Source organism: Rhinoraja longicauda, chromosome 38 (assembly GCF_053455715.1).
Source record: "Rhinoraja longicauda isolate Sanriku21f chromosome 38, sRhiLon1.1, whole genome shotgun sequence".
Taxonomy (NCBI): domain Eukaryota; kingdom Metazoa; phylum Chordata; class Chondrichthyes; order Rajiformes; family Arhynchobatidae; genus Rhinoraja; species Rhinoraja longicauda.
This window is the reverse complement of record NC_135990.1, coordinates 5593899-5602330: the sequence shown is the minus strand read 5'-3', so window position 1 is coordinate 5602330 and position 8432 is coordinate 5593899.

The following is an 8432-nucleotide window of genomic DNA, read 5'->3' as shown; positions in this document are numbered from 1 at the left end:
GTACGGAGTTTGTACGTTCTCCCCGTGACCTGCATGGGTTTTCTCCGAGATCTTCGGTTTCCTCCCACACTCCAAAGACGTACAGGTTTGTAGGTTAATTGGCTGGGCAAATGTAAACATTGTCCCTAGTGGGTGTAGGATAGTGTTAATGTGCGGCGGCGCTGACCCGGTGGGCCGAAGGGCCTGTTTCTGCGCTGTATCTCTAAATCCAAATCTAAAAAATCCTTCTCTCCCAAGATGCTGCCTGACCCGCTGAGTTACTCCAGCATTTTGTGTCGACCTTCGATTTAAACCAGCATATGCAGTTTCTTTTCCTAAGAACTTGTCTATCTCTGCCTTAAAAATATCCACTGACTTGGCCTCCACAGCCCTCTGTGGCAATGAGTGCCACAGATTAACTACCCTTTAAAGAGAGTAGTCCTCGCCTTAGTCCTCACCTACCCTTCCCAAGCCACCACCCTCCAGCATTTTATGTCTATCTTCTGTCAGCCTTCTCTTGGTTTCCACCGGATCTTAAACAAGACCCTTAATTCTCCCCACACCTCTCCCCCCTTCCCCCCCTTCCCCCTCCCCCCTCCCCCTCCCCCCCCCCTCCCCCCCTCCCCTCCCCCCTTTATCTACAAATTAACACATTATTTCCAGGTTTTCCTAGTTCTTATAAAAGTCACTAACTGGAGGCTTTGATTGTTCCTTTCTACACATAGTTGCATGTCTTTGAGCAGTTTCTTTGTTTATTTCCAATGCTGGCAAATTGTTCCCCTTGGTTTGAGTCAAGAATGAGAGGGATTAAATTCAAGATGAGGGGCCGGCCATTTGGCAGTAAGGTCGGGAGAAGTTCAATCGGCGAGTCGAGTGTCTGGAACTCTGCGCCCTAGAGAGTTGTAGATGTTTAAAGATTCGTCCCCCCGCCCACCCCCTCACCCCCTCCCCCTCAACCCCCCCCCCCACCCTCACCCCCCCCCCCCCTAACATGTTTGGAATTAATGAACGTTGGATCGATAGAAAAATGGGATTGAGGTGAAAGAATATTCATGATCTATTAAACGGCAAGGAAGCTTAATTAGCTTTATCTTGTTTCTTATGTTAAGGTATAATATGGAATTCAAATACAATGTCCATATGCAACATGGGAGGCGCATAATTACTTTTCGTGAATATATATATATATATATAAATATTTTTATTCACAAAATGCTGGAGTAACTCAGCAGGTCAGGCAGCATCTCGGGAGAGAAGGAATGGGTGACGTTTCGGGTCGAGACCCTTCTTCACGACTGAAGAAGGGTCTCGGCCCGAAACGTCACCCATTCCTTCTATCCCGGAATGCTGCCTGACCTGCTGAGTTACTCCAGCATTTTGTGAATAAAAACCTTCGATTTGTACCAGCATCTGCAGTTATCTTCTTATACTATATATAAATATTGTTGGTTTAGGATAGATCTTAGGGGAAATGGCATGTTGGGTCAAAGGACTCAATTAAAACCTACACTTTGATGTACATTAATGACATTCGAGGACATCATATTCACCTGTGTTTGCCACTCCCTTCACCTTTCAGAAGGATGTTAATGGGTTTAATGTCAGGTCATCAGTCTAAACACTGAAAGGCGAAACTCAGCTGCGTGTCTTTGCCAGGTCCCACGAAACCCCTTGCAGGCAAGCGTGCAAACGTCTTCAGACTGCCTGTTACCATATCACTGCTCGGCGAGCGAGCCTTGCACGATTTATACTTGGCTCTCACGCAATCTCTATACGTTAAATTCGATAAGTCCTCAGTGGGTAGATTTTTTTCTTCCTGCTTAGCACCTCACCCTGTTGATCAGATTGCTGCTTTGCACGCACTTGAGAATATCATTCTACATGATAAATTCTCACACAGCAAACTCTTTAATCCTTTTATGGCCTGGTTCAATAAAGTAAAGTAAACTATTTATGGTTTAGTATTCGTACTGATAGCACATTTGGTGATCTCTATTATCCTTTTAGGTAAAGAATAACTCAAGAGTTTTATTGGCATATGTCCGGGCACGGAACAATGAAATTCTTGCAGCAGCACAACGCACACTCTCACAAACACACACTCACACACAAACACACACTCACAGACATACACACACTCACGCACACACACACCCTCACAAACACACACTCACAGACGTACACACACTCACACACACCCTCACAAACACACACTCACACTCACACACAAACACACACTCACAGACATACACACACACAAACACACTCTCTCACACACACACTCTCACAAACACACACAGACATACACACTCTCTCTCACACACTCAGACATACACACACGCACACACACCCTCACAAACACACACTCACAGACATACACACACATACACACACTCACACACAAACACACACAGACATACACACACAGCCAAACACACTCTCTCTCACACACACACACACACACTGACAGACATACACACTCTCACACACACCCTCACAAACACACACTCACAGACATACACACACTCACACACACACACACACCCTCATAACACACACACTCACAGACATACACACACTCACAAACAAACTCACACTCTCTCACACTCACACACAAACACACACTCAGACATACACACACACAAACACACTCACACACACACACACACACACAGACATACACACTCTCTCACACACACTCACAGAAATACACACTTTCACTCACACACACACACACTCTCACAAACACCCACACTCTCTCTCTCTCACACACTCTCACAAACACCCACTCACACACACACACACATACACACACACTCTCTCTCTCTCACACACTCTCACGTACATGCGCACACATGTATATATATATAACATAATTTATATATATGTAAAATACAGACACACACATATATATATATATATGCACGCACACACACATACACACATACAGGCACACATGTTTATAAGGAACTGCAGATGCTGGTTTATACCAAAGATGGGCACAACGTGCTGGAGTAACTCAGCGGGTCAAGCAGCATCTCTGGAGAAAACAAAGAGGTGACGTTTCGGGTCAGAGCTCTTACGGAACCCGCTGAGTTACTCCAGTACTTTGTGTCTATCTTTGGTATAAACCAGAAACCTACTCCAGGTTCTACTTAGTAATCATTTCTTTGGGTGTTCTGTAATGATCGTAAAATGTTTCAGAGAACTAAGGGTGGCTTAAGTGTTGAGGCTGTGCAGGAAGGAACTGCAGATGCTGGATTAAACCGAAGATGGACACAAAATGCTGGAGTAACTCAGCGGGACAGACAGCACCTCTGGATAGACCCTTCATTCCCTCTCTCTCCATCCCTCCCCCACCCAAGTCACACCAGCTTTCGTTCTCAACTAGCAAACAGCTAACAATGGGCTTTTTCCTTTATCGTTGTTACTTTTTTGCATATCTTTCTTCATTTGTTCTACATCAGTGCGGCACGGTGGCGCAACGGTAGAGCGAATGCAGTGCCGGAGACTCAGGTTCGATCCAGACTACGGGTGCTGTACTGTAAGGAGTTTGTACGTTCTCCCCGTCACCTGCGTGGGTTTTCTCCGAGATCTTCGGTTTCCTCCCACACTCCAAAGACGTACAGGTATGTAGGTTAATTGACTGGGTAAATGGTTTTTTTTAAATTGTCCCTAGTGTGTGTAGGATAGTGTTAATGTGCGGGGATCGCTGGGCGGCGTGGACTTGGTGGGCCGAAAAGGCCTGTTTCCGCGCTGTATCTGAAATATGAAATATGAAAAAGTAAATATCCCTCTACATCATCGTCTACATCTATCGTTCCCCTTTCGCGTGACTTCAGTCTGAAGAAGGGTCTCGACACGAAACGTCACCCGTTCCTTCTCTCCAGAGACGCTGCCTGACCCTTCGAGCAGCGACCCTGTCGAGGTTCATCAGAATGCCACATTAATCAATAAAACCATCTCGCATTTTTCAGTAAATCAGCGGAGTCTCGGCTTCACGGAGAACAACAAATGCTGGTTTATTTTTTAAAAAGTGTTTAAAATTTTTTTTTTAAACCACAAAGTGCCGGAGTAACTCGGAGTAAACGTTCCTGATAATGGGTGCAACTGAACCATCCTACCTCAGTCAGAGAACAGTCCTGAACTACTATCTACCCCCATCAGGGACCCTCGGACTAACTTTGATAGAACTTTACTGGCTTTATCTGGCATTAAACATTATTCCCTTATCATGTTCCCTTATCATATTCACCGTAAATAGTCAATAGTCAAGTATATTTGTCACATACACATAAATGTGCAGTGAAATGAAAGATTACCCACAGTCCAACAATAAGAGCAATAAAAATAAGCAATAACACACACAATCATAAAACAACACCAAACAAAAAGAAACATCCATCACAGTGAGTCTCCTCCAGTCACCTGCTCACTGTGATGGAAGGCCAGAATGTCTTTTCTCTTCCCCTGCCGTCTTCTCCCATGGTCAGGCTGTTGAAGTTGCCACGTCGGGGCGGTCGGGGTTCGATTGGAATCATGTCTTGTCTTTCCGCTGACTGGACAGTACGCACCGAAGATTGACACAAAACTCTGGAGTAGCTCAGCGGGACAGGCAGCATCTCTGGATACTGAACCTTCAGTTTGAAGAAGGGTCCCGACCCAAAACGTGGCCTGTCCTTTTCCCTCAACAGATGCTGCCTGACCCGCTGAGTTCCTCCATCACTTTGTATTTTGGTGTCCTTTAAAACACCACCAGTCTCTGCCAAGGGACCAAATTTGAACAGAACGAAGGTATTTATTCACAAAATGCTGGAGTAACTCAGCGGGTCAGGCAGCATCTCAGGAGAGAAGGAATGGGTGACGTTTCGGGTCGAGACCCTCAGTCTGAAGAAGTGTCACCCATTCCTTCTCTCCTGAGATGCTGCCTGACCTGCTGAGTTACTCCAGAATTTTGTGAATAAATACCTTCGATTTGTACCAGCATCTGCAGTTACTTTCTTATAAATTTGAACAGAATATCTTCAGAGTAACATTATTTCAAGTGTGTCAGAACCTGCCAGGTTCCGTCCACCTGGATGTGCAACGTCCATATCACACATACACATGTAGACACAAAATGCTGGAGTAACTCAGCAGGACGGGCAGCATCTCGGGAGAGAAGGAATGGATGGCGTTTCGGGTCGAGACCCTTCCTCAGACTGAGAGTCAGGGGAGAGGGAGATTAGAGATATGGAAGGGTAAGGTGCGAAAACGACAGATCAAAGCAGACGTTGCGAAGGAAATGGAGAATGGTTCATTGTTAGCTGAGGGGAAGGTGACAACGAAGTGTGCTTTGATCTGTCATTTTCACACCTTTACCTTTCCATGTCTCTAGTCTTCCTCTCCCCCTGGCTCTCAGTCTGAAGAAGGTTCTCGATTAGAAACGCGGCATACAATCATTAATATTTAATTATTAATTATGATTAAATATTACTGATTGTATGCCGAGAATAACAAATATGCTGCGTGCATTTCTGGGGATCCTGGGGGATGAACAATGGGTATAAGAAGATAACTGCAGATGCTGGTACAAATTGAAGGTTTTTATTCACAAAATGCTGGAGTAACTCAGCAGGTCAGGCAGCATCTCGGGAGAGAAGGAATGGGTGACGTTTCGGGTCTTCAGACTGAAGAAGGGTCTCAACCCGAAACGTCACCCATTCCTTCTCTCCCGAGATGCTGCCTGACCTGCTGAGTTACTCCAGCATTTTGTGAATAAAAACCTTCGGGATGAACAATGGGTCCTGATTAAAGGGTCTCGACCCCCAAACCTCACTCATTCCTTCTCTCCAGAGAAGATGGACACAACATACTGGAGTAACTCAGCGGCACAGGCAGCATCTCTGGATAGAAAGAATGGGTGACGTTTCGGGTTGAGACCCTTCTTCAGACTGAGAGTCAGAGGAGAGGGAGACACAGAGATAAGAAAGTGTACGGTGTGAAAACGAGACATCAAAGGAGATGCAGCTCAAGGAAAATATAGAATTGATCTCGACCCCCAGAAACGTCACCCATTCCTTCTCACTAAAGATGCTGTCTGACCCGCTGAGTTACTCCGGCATTTTGTGTCTGTCTTTGATGTAAACCAACATCTGCAGTTCCTTCCTGCACGTTGGGTTTTTTTCGCAGTTTATTTCCCCGTCACCATTCTCCTCGTTTAATTATTATTAGGGCATTGCTTCGAGCGGCCTGATCTTATTGAACAACGAAGGCGCCAAACCATTATTTACTGAGCAAACAGCTACTCCAGAGAGATCGTGTGATGCCTCACTTTGCATGAAGTAATAAATAGTTGCTGCTGTGATTACTTCAGCATTGCATGCAAGCCAAATTATTTTCGAAGGTTTAAACTATGACTGTTTAAAAAAAAAATCTTTGTTTATTTAAATTTCTCACGCACTTCCAAAGTGTGTTTGGAATCTTGTTTTTTCACTCGGTATTCGGTCGCGAAAACAAATGCATTTATTTAGTTGTTTAGTTCTGGATTAATCAAACTCGTGCAACAAAAACAAAAGTCAAATGGGAGCTGGTGTGGAGAATAATCCTGTACTTAAGTGCTGCTGGTTTTCAAAGGAAGAAGTTGTTTAAACAAGAGAATAGCGTGAAAACTGTATTTTGAAAAAATAATGTGTTTTCTGTGTGCCCATGGTGTGTGCAAAACGAATTTTTGACAGCAACGACTGACTCTCAAGGGATTTTTCTTTAAATAAACTGTAACCCCGCTTGTGTTTCATGGATGAGACGGTAATTAGCCTCTCCCTTGCGTGACTGAACACTCGCTACCTGGATATTAACGGTAACCTTCTGACCCGAGGAGTGATTGAAAGCTTCTGAGGACAGGCACCAGTTAAAGCCCGATGACACATATTTGAGCAGAAGACACGGAATGTTATGCGTGGGTCAAACAGCGGCAACACCTCCGCGTAGCTCCAATCTTATAAAACAATAAATATCCCGCTGTACTTATTAAAAAAACACCAATTACATTGAAAAGGAAATATAAAAGCTCGAGATAGACACAAAAAGCTGGAGTCCATCTTCGGTTTAAAGCAGCATCTGCAGTTCCAAATTTAAAAATGGAATTTGTGATAAACACCTATTATGTACAGTCTGAATGTGTTCGAATTGTGCAGAATGTTTAAATTTCACTGTGATTACAATAGACAATAGACAATAGACAATAGGTGCAGGAGGAGGCCATTCTGCCCTTCGAGCCAGCACCGCCATTCAATGTGATTATGGCTGATCATTCTCAATCAGTACCCCGTTCCTGCCTTCCCCCCATACCCCCTGACTCCGCTATCCTTAAGAGCTCTATCTAGCTCTCTCTTGAATGCATTCAGATAATTGGCCTCCACTGCCTTCTGAGGCAGAGAATTCCACAGGTTCACAACTCTCTGACTGAAAAAGTTTTTCCTCATTACGATACATGGACCTACTAAAAAAAAAAATTTAAATTTAATCTGCAGTTCCATCCGACAAATGTAAAAGCTTTCACTGGTTGGCCAGTGAATTATTTAATTAGCTTTAAATAACCAGGGATAATCAGATGTCTACATATTAATTAAGTTAATTAAGCCCCTCTATGTTACTATCTGAAATTCCCCTCACTAACAATACCGCTAACTTTTCGCAGTTTATTGAAATACCAATCCAACTCAGGCTATTGCATGTATTGTATGTTTTCAAAACGTAAATGCCTGCTGGACTCTAGACTTGACTCATAACCCGAAATCGAAATTATTTGTTAATGGGCAGTACTCAAACAATTTATCTCAAGTTGCACGTTTTAAATCATTTGTTTGGAGCATGATGGAAGGGGGAGATTAAAGATGAAATATGGTTTGAGAGTAATAACCATTCACGCTTTGCAATACATTCCAACTCCCGCCCCACTTTGTGTTTTCATCTCAGGGGACTCGGCTGTGTGAGTCTTGGTCTGTTGCGTGACTGGACGCCGGAGATTTCGTGCAGTCCTCCCCGCTCCTGTGACATCCCGTATCTTCATCTCCAATTCGCACGTATTCTGCCCCCCAGCCGCACGTAACATACAGTCTCTCACCCGAGGTCAGCGAAACTATGTCCACCTTTCAACCCTCGCAACTTGTAATGATCACTGGCCGCGCCGAACCCCCGCCCTCTCTGCAATTGATGTTTGCTTACATATCACCGCACTCACGCGATTTTTTCTTCAGGCGAACAGGTGCACGCTTTGCCAATGACCAGTAGATTACAAAACTAGTACCATCAACTGGGAAAACTGCACGCAACTTCAGCAGCCAGTGATCTTACGAGATCTCTTGAAGGCACCGTAGAAATATTGCTATAAGAAAATAATTGCAGAAGCTGGTACAAATCGAAGGTATTTATTCACAAAATGCTGGAGTAACTCAGCAGGTCGGGCAGCATCT